General features: G+C 41.1%; 1 protein-coding gene across 3 annotated transcripts in view; it reads left to right on the top strand.

The window, feature by feature from the left end:
* Nucleotides 1–6,002: 6,002 nt before the first annotated feature.
* The window catches only part of Plekhb2 (pleckstrin homology domain containing B2), a 40,087-nt gene continuing 33,204 nt past the window's right edge, over nucleotides 6,003–12,885 (top strand). Inside the window, exons 1-2 of one of the 3 annotated variants that reach the window (XM_078017290.1) lie at nucleotides 6,037–6,146; nucleotides 8,952–9,047. The gene's annotated coding sequence lies outside the window, so the exon portion shown is untranslated. Of the gene's footprint in view, nucleotides 6,147–6,176; nucleotides 6,769–8,951; nucleotides 9,048–12,885 lie in introns of those variants that run through there. The other 2 variants (XM_078017289.1, XM_078017291.1) reach the window with 2 other exon arrangements.

Below are 12,885 nucleotides of genomic sequence, written 5' to 3'. Positions count from 1 at the left end.
ATCTCAAATAACCCAGAGAACTATGAGATATATTAATAATAAATTGTTCTTATACTCCACTAATTAGAGGTTTCATCAGCTTGTGATAATATTCAGAGCATGCCTGTCTTGAGTAACAATCCAACTACCAGTCCCAGGTCATGAAATCAAAACTAGTTATTGTCTGCATCAATTGATAAATTGATCAAGATAGGATCTCAGTAAGTTACTGAGGGCCTTGATAAGTTTCTGAGGCCAGCTTTAAACTTGCAATCATCTTGCTTCAACCTTCCCAGTCAACTGTGCTCATTGTCTGCATTTAAATAAATGAACTATACTGCAAAATAAGAAAATGTACTGCATGGCACAGAGTAAGGGTAAGTATTTGTTTTATTTGTTTATTTATTTTTGTTACTGAGTGAACCCAGAGGTACTTTACTACTTAGCTAAATCCCCAGGCTTTTTTATTTTTCATTTTGAGACAGGGTCTTACTAAGTTTCTTAGGGCCTTGCTAAATTGCTGAGGCTAGCTTTTAACTTGCAATCCTCCCTCAGCCTCCAGAGTTTCTGGGATTATCCGCATGTGCTACAGTGCCTGGCTTTATAACATTTTTAAAAAATATTATTTACATAATTAAAATGATTAATTTTTTCTACCAAATTAACTAGGCTACAAATATCTGATAAGACAGTATTTATATGATATGTCTGTGAAGGTGTTTCTAGGAAATGTTAGTACTTGAATTGTTAGACTATATAAAGAAGATCTCTCTCTGTTGTGGGTGGGCATCATCCAGTTTTTTGTGAGTCTAAACAGAACAAAAATATGAGGAAGTGTTGTAGTGGCACCCCCTTTCTCCACAGAAAAGTCTTAACTGGGCTTCCCCAGAAATCTTCACCATGGCTGATTTTAGGACTGTGAGCAAAAGAGTCTCTGCAAAAAAGTTCAACATAGATAAACTTCCTATTTTCATGTTGCCCTGTTTTACTTGGCCACTGGCCGAGAAAATATCAGCACTCCAGGTACTAGACACCCCCTTACTAGTTTTTCACAAACATATCCAGTATAATAGTTTGTAGAAAGGTGCAAATAAGGCCTCTGGCCTTGAGCTGGGGTTTCACAGAGATGTCCACATTTTTAAGATAAATTACCAATTGGGCTCCATGGTAACAACTGGCAGGAGGAGGAAAGAAAGGAGAGAAGAAGCTCTCCCCTTCACAGGTATTGTCCTTGAAGGGTTAACTTGCCCAAAACAGTAAAAGAAAAAGCTGTTTTCATGTGAACTTCTGCAGACTTTGAATTTCTGAGCCCCTCCCCTTACATGCTGGGTATAAAACTCTGAAACTCCCTGAACTTGGGGTTCAGGGGATTAATTAATTACAGCAAAAGCTGTGCCCTCTGAACCTGGCTGCAGCCAAATAAAACTGTTTTCTGTTATCTTCAGTGCCTTGCCTTGTCTGTCTCTACAACAGTGTGAATTTGCTCTCTTTTAGCTCCAACAGCTATCATCTATTCTTGGACATCAGAGCTTCTGGTCAGACTTGGATTGGGACTTACCTCTTTGTCTTTCTTGGTTCTCAGGCCTATGGGTTTATGTTGAAACTATACCACTGGCCTTTCTTGCAGGCAGCATATTGTGGGACTTTGGGCCTCCATAATCATGAGTCAATTCTATATTAAATCTCTTTCTGTAACCCATATATATCCTATTGGTTCTGTTGCTCTGGAGAACCCTAATATAATTATGTACCAAATTATAAAGTAAACTTGTACCCTAGGTGATGGTTAAAAAGCTTAAAACTCTGCCAGGTGCAGTGGCGCACACCTGTAATCCCAGAGGCTCTGGAGGCTAAGACAGGAGGATAACTAGTTCAAAGCCAGCCTCAGCAAAAGTGAGGTACTAAGCAACTTGGTGAGATCCTGTCACTAAATAAAATACAAAAGAGGACTGGTGATGTGGCTCAGTGATTGAGTGTCCCTGAGTTCAATCCCTGGTACCAAAAAAAAAAAAAAAAAAAAAAAAAAAAAAAGCTTAAAAATATTACTTTGAGGTATTTACTTGGAAGCAGAATTGCTTGGTCATAGGGTACCTGCACCTTTAAATTTATTAGTACCAAATTGTCCTCCAAAGTGTTTGCCAAGCCACAATGTCCCCAGTTAGAGATGAGCTCTGATAGTTTCACATATTTGTCATACTTACTATAAACTTCTTAGTTTTTGCCATTGGTTCCTTTTGAAATGGTTGTTTTAACTCCCTTTTCTTACATATATGATTTATATCCCTGTAAACTATTTTTGGCTTGGGTTTCTGTTTACCATAGACTAATCATATCAAAGTAGAATTGCTGGCCTAAAGAGAGTAAAATAGCTGGGACTTATTTATTTATTTATTGGTATCGGGAACTGAACTCAGGGTCACTGGATCACTAAGTCACATCCCCAGTGTTATTTTGTATTTTATTTAGAGACAGGGTCTCACTAAGTTGCTTAGTGCCTTGCTTTTGCTGAGGCTGGCTTTGAAATTGCCATTCTCCTGTTTCAGCCTCTGGGTTTATAGACTTGGGTCACTGAGCTGGCTCAATCTTTTTTTTTAAGACAATACTTCTGCCCCACCCTGAGAGACCTAACAATGCCTCTTAAAAGTTTAGTTAAAAAACTTAAAACTATGCCGGGTGCAGTGGCGCACACCTGTAATCCCAGAGGCTCTGGAGGCTAATACAGGAGGATAACTAGTTCAAAGCCAGCCTCAGCAAATGTGAGGTACTAAGCAACTTGGTGAGATCCTGTCTCTAAATAAAATACAAAAGAGGGCTGGTGATGTGGCTCAGTGGTTGAGTGTCCCTGAGTTCAATCCCTGGTACCAAAAGAGAAAAAAAGCTTAAAAATATTACTTTGATATTTGCCCCCCCATTATCTTTTTTTTTTCAGATACACTTTTCATTTTGGAATAATTATAGTCTTATAGAAAATTATGATAGTATATTCTTTTTTTAAAAAAAATATTTAGTTTTAGGTGAACACAATATCTTTATTTTGTTACTATGTAGTGCTGAGAACCCAGTGCTCCACACATGCTAGGAAAGCACGCTATCACTTGAGCCACATCCCAAGCCCATGGTAGTATATTCTTCACACAGTTTTTCCTAATGTTACCATCTTACATAATCATGGTACAAAGCTGTCAAAACTATTAACTAAGCTAAAAATTTTATTTGCAATCTGCAGTTTTTTCCATTAATGTCCAGCCACCACACTGCAGGACAGTTTTTCAGTGATTTCTGGTTTCTTTTTTCTTTCTTTAGGTAGTAGGGATTGAGCCCAGAGAGACTTTACCACTGAGGTATGTCTTCCTAGTACTTTTAATACAGGATCTCCCCAAGTTGCTAAGAGTCTCTTGAAGTGCCCCAGGCTGGCCTCCAACTTGCAGTTCTGCCTCAACTCCAGGCATGTACCACCACAACTGGCTCTTTTCTGGTTTCTATAACCTCACTGGTTATAAGGACTGGTGAGATATTTTGTGGAACATCCTTCCATTGCGATATGTTTGCTATTTTTCTCCTGGTTAGACTGGGATCATGGGGTTTTTTTTGGAGAGAAAGACCACAGGAAAAGTGTCATTTTCATCAAATCACATCAAGGGTAATCATTGTTATGTGTAATTATTGTTTTTTTATTATTTTATTGATTTTTTAAAATACATGACAGTGGAAAGCATTACAGTTCTTATTAAACATATAGAGCACAATTTTTCATATCTTTGTATATAGAACGTTCACACCAATTCATGCCTTTATACTGAAGTGGCACTCCCTTTCTCCACAGAAAAGCCCTCTTCACCATGGCTTATTTTAGGACTGTCAGCAAAAGAGTCTCTGCAAAAGAGTCCAATGTAGATAAACTTCCTATTTTCATGTTGCCCTGTTTTACTTGGCCACTGGCCGGGAAGATATCAACACTTCAGGTGCTGGACACCCCCTTACTAGTTTTTCACAAACATATCCAGTATAATACTTTGTAGAACTGTGCAAACAAGGCCTCTGGCCTTGAGCTGGGCTTCACAGAGATGTCTACATTTTTAAGATAAGTTACAATTGGGCTCCATGGTAACAGCTGGCAGGAGGAGGAAAGAAAGGGGAAAAGAAGCTCTCCTCTTCTCAGGTGTTGTCCTTGAAGAGTTAACTTGCCCAAAACAGTGAAAGAAAAAGCTGCTTTTATGTGAACTTTTGCAGACTGTGAACTTCTGAACCCCTCCCCTTACTTGCTGGGTATAAAACTCTGAAACTCCCTGAACTCGGGGTTCGGGGATTGATTGATTACAACAAAAGCTGTGCCCTCTGAACCTGGCTGCAGCCAAATAAATCTGTTTCCTGCTATCTTTGGTGCCTTGCCTCTTTTGTCCCTAAAACAATACATGTACTTTTTTTTTTGCATTACAATTCTTATTACACATATATACCACAATTTTTCACACCTGTTTAAATATAAAGTATGTTAACACCCAATTCAAGTCTTCATACATGTACTTTGGATAATGATGTCCATCACATTCCACCATCATTGCTAATCCCCTGCACCCTCCTTTTTCCTCCTATCCCCTCTTCCCTATCTAGAATTTATCTAATCCTCCTATGCTCCCCCCTACCCCCCACTATGAATCAGCCCTCCTTATATCAGAGAAAACATTGGGCATTTGTTTTTTTGGGATTGGCTAACTTCACTTAGCATTATCTTTTCCAATGCCATCCATTTACTTGCAAATGCCATGATTTTATTCTTTTTTAATGCTGAGTAAAATTCCATTGTGTATATATGCCACTTTCTTTTTTTATCCATTCATCCACTAAAGGGCATCTAGGTTGGCTCCACAGTTTAGCTACTGTGAATTGTGCGCTATAAACATTGATGTGGCTGTGTCCCTGTAGAATGCTGTTCTTAAGTTCTTTGGGTATAGATCAAGGAGAGGAATAGCTGGGTCAAATGGTGGTTCCATTCTCAGATTTCCAAGGAATCTCCATACTGCTTTCCATATTGACTGTATCGATTTTAAGTCCCACCAGCAATGTATGAGTGTACCTTTTTCCCCACAGCCTCTCCAACATTTATTGTTGTTTGTTTTCATAATAGCAGCCATTCTGACTGGAGTGAGAAGATATCTTAAAGTAGTTTTGATTTGCATTTCTCTGGTAATCATTGTTATTTACACCCCCCTCCCCCTTTTTTTTTAAACTGGGGATTGAACTCACAGCCACATCCCCTGTCCTTTTTTATATTTCATTTAGAGACAGGGTCTCACTGAATTGCTTAGGGCCTCACTAAGTTGCTGAGGCTGGCTTTGATCTTGTGATCCTCCTGCTTCAGCCTCCTGAGCTGTGGGATTATAAGTGTGAACTTCCAGGCCTGGCTGTTATTTACCTTTCATCACTTGACTGAGGTAGTGTGTATCAGGTTTCTTATTGGAAGGTCATTTTCCCCAATCCCTTTCCACACTATATTCTTTGCACAGCCCACTCAGGAGTCTGTGGGGATCAATACACCCATCTTGGTGTTAATAATTACAATTCCATCTTAGGGAAGATTTATCCCTTCTCCAGTTATTTCTTTAATCATTTATAGCACTACAGTCTATTTTATACTCTAGATTATTACTTAATCTTATGTGATTTATTACTAAAATTCTTCTGGGTTTGGCCTTTGGGCAATTTACGTTGGTTCAAGCGTCCTGTATCATGCCCTCATTGTTTCTCTCTTTTTTTTTTTAACCACTTCCCTATTTCTGGCCTACCTAAAGTTCCAGGCTTGGCTGGCATTTGGGTGTGCCTGGTGCCTACAGTAGTCTGTTTGTCTACGGAGCACTGGCCCTTTTCCTTAGAAAGTGGTATTTATATACCCCAAAGTGGTATTTATATGTTAACTACTTCTTCTGGCGGGGAAACTCCCCAGGAGCCGTCCACACTCTGAGGTCAACTCCTCCTCCCGCTGGTGGACCACCCCAAGCCTCTGACCTCCAGCTTCCGGCGAGCCCCGAGCCCGGCGAGCCCTGTGCGCCGGCGCACCCACGCCAGGGCCGTGACGTCACGACGCCGGACGTGCAGCGGTCGGAGCCGAGAGTCCAGCGGCGTCCTTGCGCTTCCTGCCCGCTTCTCGCCTGCGGCCCAAGTGTTCACAGGTGACTGTGCCCGTTCGGTCGGGGCTACCCAGCACCCCCGCATCAGGCCCGCGGGCTTTCTCTTTTCCCCGGGCCGCCCCATGCCTCCTGAGCTCTCTCCTGGTCCTCCGGACGGATCCCCGCCTCTCCGTTGGGGCCCTTTAGCCCTTTCCTGCGTCCCAGGCTCGCCAGAGCTGCGGAGCCCCAGGATGCCTCCGCCTCTCCCTCCCCGCACTTCTCTCCGTACTCCCTCTCCTGGCGTCCCTCCTCTTTCTATCCCCTGCAGCCACCCAGCCCTGCGCTCTTCTTTGGGGACACCCCCGCTACCCACCCCTCGAATTACTTTTCTTCCTCCCTATCCTTGAGTTCCTCCTCCCTGGTGACCCTTAGAGTCACCCAGCCCAAAGCCCCTCCGAAGGGACTCCCCTCTCAAGGTCGCCCGAAGCGTCTCATTTTTCCAAGTCAGCCTGGAGACAGCAACCATCAGGGTGCGGCCACCGCCCTGCCCCTGCCTGGCGGTGTGACACGTCCAACCTCAGGGGCCTGCTACTGCCCTTCCTCCTGCAGCTGCCTCCGCGGATCCTGCGCCTCCGGTCTTCCCATGCCTGGCCTCAGCATGGAGGGGCAGTTTGCGGCCTTTTAGGTTCTGCTCCCGCCCGGTGGTCTGCCCCTCTTCGGAGTCCGCAGTAGCCCTGGGGCTTAGCACGCGGGGAGGGACCCGCCTCTGCTTCCTTTCACTTACTCTTATCCTTGCACTGTTTTTAGTTTTAGGTGCTTAGTGTGCATTATCTTTTATTTATTTATTTTCACATTTGATTCTGTTGCTCATTTCGGTTGAGAACGCTGGAGGACAGGGATTTTTATTTTGTGTTGGAATAGGCTAGTTGTTTTGTTCACGTAGAAGAACCTTCATAAATGAGCGAATAAATTCCTAGTGTTTCAGGATGGGTAGACGAAAGGAATGGTGTGGATTATTAAAACTAGCTAGAGAACATGGCCAATTCAAAATGTTACTGATTCCTGGCTCTAGAAAATCATTGACTTTTTTGGGTGCCTACCATTTGACTATGAAAGGGAGGAGTCTCCGCCTCAAGGAAGAGAGAGGAATATTCCGTGGCCGCCTGTGGCCTCAAAGAGAACTAGTGCTCATGTAGTAAATGGCTTATCTGAAGTTACTCCGGGAATTAGTATCCAAGGTGGGACTGTTACTTGTTTATTTACTTATTGCCCTTGATATTGTTTGGACAAATCAATGACCAAAACATGCATGCACAAACACATCTGTGTATTTACCTTTGCAGTGGGTGTATATGCTTAAGGGCCTGCATGTGCTTGGGAATACTGCAGCCAGTGGTTCAAAGCCAGTGGCACTCAGGAGAGTTTCTAAGGCCAGGAAGTTCCTAATCCTTGGCTGGCCTGCTGGTTAACATAGGACAGGTATTTTGGGAAGAAACACTCTGGTCCTGCCTGGGCTTCCTTTGTGTCTGCTATTTACCTTGTGTTGCAGGGATCTCTTTCCTTGACTGTCTTCCCCTTCACACTGAATTTGGTGAGGGCAGGAATCAGATTAATGCTCTAGGATCTTCCTGACAGGACAACATTGTGTCTGGCATAAAGTCGGTGGTATGTTGCATTTTGAGGTAGACTGCAGAAAACAACTCAGAACTAAAGGTAGGTTTTTTACTAGTGTTATATTTTCAGGATGTTAGCACAGTTTGTAAGTAAGTTTCCTTATAATCTCAAGGATTGTGAATTTATGAAATATACACAGCAGAAAGGTTTGTTTGTTTATTTGTTTGTTTTTTTTTTTTTTTTGTACTGGAGATTGAACCCAAGGGGTACTGTTTTTATTTATTTATTTTTTTAAAAAAGGTTGAAGCAGGGTCTTGCTAAGTTGTCTGGGCTGACCTCAAATTTAGAATCTTCCTGCCAGTTCCAAAGTAGCTTAGATTAAAGGCGTGAACTGCCACTCCAGGCCAGATGCCACACTTGGAGTTAGTCTTCCTTGGGAAGATGGAGGTTTCTTAACTTATTCAGAAAATTTTGATGTGCTTCTAAGCTTGCCTTAATATTTGGTTTCTTTCTCCTTTTTTCTTTCTTCTGTCTTCTGGATGTCAAAGAAATTAAAGAAATTAAAGAATCACTTTATTAGTGGCAGTACCTACCAAAAAACTACAAACTTAAAAATGTGACAAAAAGGGAACTTTTCCCCTCCATTAACAGGAATTTTTTTGTGGTGGTGTTCTAATTAGTTATACATGACAGTAGAATGCATTTTGAAACATTGTACACAAGTGGAGCATAAGTTCTCATTCCTCTGGCCTTAAGTGGTTATGAATCACACCAATCATACATGTATATAGAGTAATGTGTGTCTCATTCTACTGTCCTTCCCATTCCCACTGTCCCCCCCCCCCATCCAAAATTCCTTCATTCTTCCCTAAACACCCCTCCCACTAGGGATTAGCATCCGTTTATCAGAGAAAACATTTGCCCTTTGGTTTGGAGGATTGGCTTATTTCACTTAGCTTGATATTTTCTAATTCCTGTAAATGCCATAATTTTATTCTTCTTTAAGTCTGAGTAATATTCCATTGTATATATGTACCACATTTTCTTTATCCGTTCATCTGTTGAAGGGCATCTAGGTTGGTTCTATAGTCTAGCTATTGTGAATTGAGTTGCTATAAAGGTAGCATTTGCATAAATGTCTTTACTTGGTTACTGATTTGACCTAGTTTGGAATTCTGATGTGGAAGTCATTTTTTCTCTTGTTCCATTGTCTTCTGTCATTGTCCATAAAGATGTATTTTGTATTTTATTTAGAGAGAGGGTCTCAATGAGTTGCTTAGTACCTTGCAGTTGCTGAGGCTGATCATCCTGCTCAACCCCCACCCCACCACCCCCCAGCTGGGATTACAGGTGTGTGCCACTGTGCTGGGCCTTTTCTCACGTGTTTTACAATGCATGCTTTCTGTACATATTTAAGAGAGTGTTACTATAAAACTTTGAAAGTCTTGTTTGCTTATAATTTATCATCTGATGTGCTTCCCTGTAGGGTGTTCATAGAGAATGAACTTTTTTTTTTTTTTTTTATTGAAGAGCATCCACATGAATCAGTATCCGTAAATCTTTCCTCTTAGGCTGTGCCCCTGGCCCAGAGTTAGCATCTAGTAATAAGTAAAGGAAGAGGGCTGAGAGTTTAGGACCTATCTGTCCTATATTCCTCTTCTAAAAGTGGCATGTGTTGAACTCTCAGCTGTGCTGGGGCCAGGATCAGGGAAGGCTGCTACCTGGATGAGTAGAAGGCCTCAATGCCTTTTTTTTTTTTTTTTTTTTTAAATTATGGATGGATATAGTACCTTTATTTTGTTTATTTAATTTTTTTTTCTAATGTGGTGTTGGGCATTGAACCCATTGCCTCACATGCTAGGCAAGCGTACCACCACTGAGCCACAACCCCACCCCAGACTTCTTTGCCTCTTAAGTCTTTCAGTAAATTCTCCTGCTATGTCTTTCACCTTTAGAATTATCTTATACTTCTATTTTCTGAATCTTTCCAGTATTCTCAGACAGGAGTTGGCTTGCTGTGTTTTTTGCTTCTGTTAACTATGATAAAACAAAGAAGGCCAAATTTTAATTTAGTTACCAATTGCTTTGTTCAGTTGCTTTGGAACTTTCAAATATTTTTTGTCTTTTTCTTTTTATGATACAGGGAATTGAACCCAGGGCCTCTCGCATCCACTTGACTACGTCTCTAGACCTTATTTTATTTTATTTTGAGACAGTCTTGCTAAATTGCTCAGGCTACCCTTGAATTTGTAATCCTCCTGTCTCTGCCTCCTGAGTAGCTCGGATTACAGGCATCTGTCACCACACCCTGTGTAGCTGCTTATTTAAGGACTTGTCTTTGGTGTGTATTATTTATCCTGTTTGGTGTGGAGGGTCTGGATTGTGTCACATATTGCTTATGGGTTGGATGCTGAGGCCAGGATGAGTTGCTGCCAGTAATGGAAGCTAATGAGGCAAGTAGTGCCCAGGTGGTAGTGATACCAATGTGGAGGCCAACACAGTAGATATAGACAAAGGATGTGCATCTCGTTAGGATAAAGTGCTTACTCCTGCACTCAGATGACTGCCACTTTTCTGTCCTTGTCAGATGTTATATGCCCTAGCTTCATTGCCCCAAGATCTGTGTCTAATGCTTTGTGATCTGGATAAAGATTCCATAAGGTGGTTTAGGAAGCTCCCATTATCATGGGACTTTTATGTTCTTTTGGATTCCTTGGGCTTTTCTGGAGTGCCTGCCCAGCAAGTGCAAGTAACCCCACTCAATGCATTCCTTGAGTGTTGATTTGGAGGTTCTAGGAGTGGAGTACAATTGTTTGTATACACTTGACTGAAGAATGGTCTTCTATTAGGGAAGATCGTCCAAGCACACAGCTTTGGGAGGAACACACATGAAGCAGTAAAGGAGAAAGGGGCATCTATAGCTAGCCAGATCCGCTGAGTCATCCCTGGTGATCAGTGGGATTACATATATCACAACCAGTTTGCCCACACATCCCTTATTACATAATTTAGTGTGTGAATCCACGGTTCCTTTCTCCAGGGCCATTCTCCCCAGTAGCTGAAGTTTAGGTTGGTTTCAAGTTTTAACCTATATCTTCTCATATACCTAAGTTTTAGTATGCTTGAACCCTCATCTTAGAAGTTTGTTTTCTCTTTGTCTTGAAAAGGAAATCCTAATATCTAAAACAGTAAAAGCTGCACATATCCCTCATTATAAGCACAACAGCCATTAGACTTATCCACTGAGGGGATATTATACAAAATAAAAATGTGTCAATATATATTTTTTAAATTAACCCCTAGGCCCTTAACTGGGTGAAATCAAATCATACTTCCATACTGGAAGAGTTGTCTTTTTTCCAGTACATTTTATATCAATGTGTCTTATTTTTTTTAAATATTTAGTTTTTAGTTATAGTCGGACACAATATCTTTTTTTCATTTATTTATTTCTATGTGGTGCTGAAGATTGAACCCAGGTCCTCGCACGTGCTAGGCAAGCGCTCTACTGCTGAGCCACAAGCCCAGCACCACTGCTCCCCTATGTATCTTATTTTAATCTTTTTTTTTTTTTTTTTTTTAAAGTACCAGGGATTGGGCACAAGGGTGCTTAACTACTGAGTCACATCCCCAGCCCTTTTTATAGTTTATTTAGACACAGGGTCTGGCTTAGTTGCTTAGGGCCTTGCTAAGTTTCTGAGACTGGTTTTGAACTTGTGATCCTCTTATCTCAACCTCTTGAGCTGCTGGGACTACAGGTGTGTGCCACACTGTCCAGCCTAGTTTTAATCCTTTTATATTCAGGATGCCATTCAGTCTCTGTTGGTTCTAAGAATAGTAATTATTTGAAATTGACATGCCACTAGATGATTTGTCCACTAATGCCCTTAATTTAGCTGGTTTCTTCTTTTTTGGTGGGGGTGGGTGGTACGTACCGGGGATTGAACTCCAGGGTAATAGATCACTGAGCCACATCCCCAGCCCTATTTTGTATTTTATTTAGAGTCCGAGTCTTACTGAGTTACTTAGTACCTTGCTTTTGCCAAGGCTGGTTTTGAACTAGGGATCCTTCTGTCTCAAATTCCCAAGCCACTGGGATTATCTTTATCCTTTCTTTCTTTTTTTTTTTTTTTTAAATATGTATTTTTTAGGGCTAAGGCTATGGCTCAGCGGTAGTGCACTTGCCTGGCATGTGTGAGGCACTGGGTTCGATTCTCAGCACAATGTATAAATAAATAAAGGTCTAGCAACAACTAAATAAAAAATTTAAAAAACCCCTTAAAATATGTATTTTTTAGTTGTTGATGGACCTTTATTTTATTCATTTATTTATATGCGGTGCTGAGAGTCCAACCCAGTGCCTCACATATGCCAGGCAAATTATGTATCTCTGAGCCACAACCCCAGCCTGATTATCTGTGTCATTTTTAAAGGCATTTCTGAAAGTAGATTGTTGTTGTTACCAGGGATTGAACCCAGGGACACTTAACCACCAAGCCACATCCCCAGCCTCCATTCCCCCCACCTTTTTAAAAATTTTAAAATTTTGAAACAGTGTCTTGCTAAATAGCTGAGGTTGGCCTTAAACTTGGCAATCTCCCTGCTTCAGCCTCCCAAGTTGCTGGCTTTACAGCTGTGTGTGAAAGCAATTTATTTTATTAAGAGACAAGGTCATACTGTGTGGCCCAGGCTGTCTTTGAATTCCTGGGCTCAAGGTATCCTCAGCATCCTAAGGAGTTGAGATTATAAGAGCATGCCACTATATCCAGTGCATTTGTTTTTCTAGCAAAAAAACATCTTTGGTATATTTTGAATATCGTGTCTTTAAATTAACCATCTCATTTTCAAGGATCACTGGCTCCTTTTAGAGGAAAGTAGTGTTAAGAGATAAAAAACTAGGCACTGAGAGATCCATGAGATTTTCTGTATAATGACTAAAGGTAGACAGGATGATACCAGATAAGAAGCTACTTGAGTTAACTGAATTTCTCTCTTTTTTTTTTTTTTTAAAGATAGAGTGAGAGGGAAGAGAGAGAGAGAGAGAGAGAATTTTTCTTTTTTCTTTTTTTTTTTTTAAAGAGAGAGTGAGAGAGGAGAGAGAGTGAGAGAGGAGAGAGAGAGAGAGAGAGAGAGAGAGAGAGAGAGAGAGAGAGAGAGAGAATTTTTAATATTTATTTTTCAGTTCTCG

Source organism: Ictidomys tridecemlineatus, chromosome 7 (genome assembly GCF_052094955.1).
Source record: "Ictidomys tridecemlineatus isolate mIctTri1 chromosome 7, mIctTri1.hap1, whole genome shotgun sequence".
NCBI lineage: Eukaryota > Metazoa > Chordata > Mammalia > Rodentia > Sciuridae > Ictidomys > Ictidomys tridecemlineatus.
The sequence above is the reverse complement of the archived record's forward strand: the minus strand, read 5'-3'. Positions and strand labels throughout refer to the sequence as shown.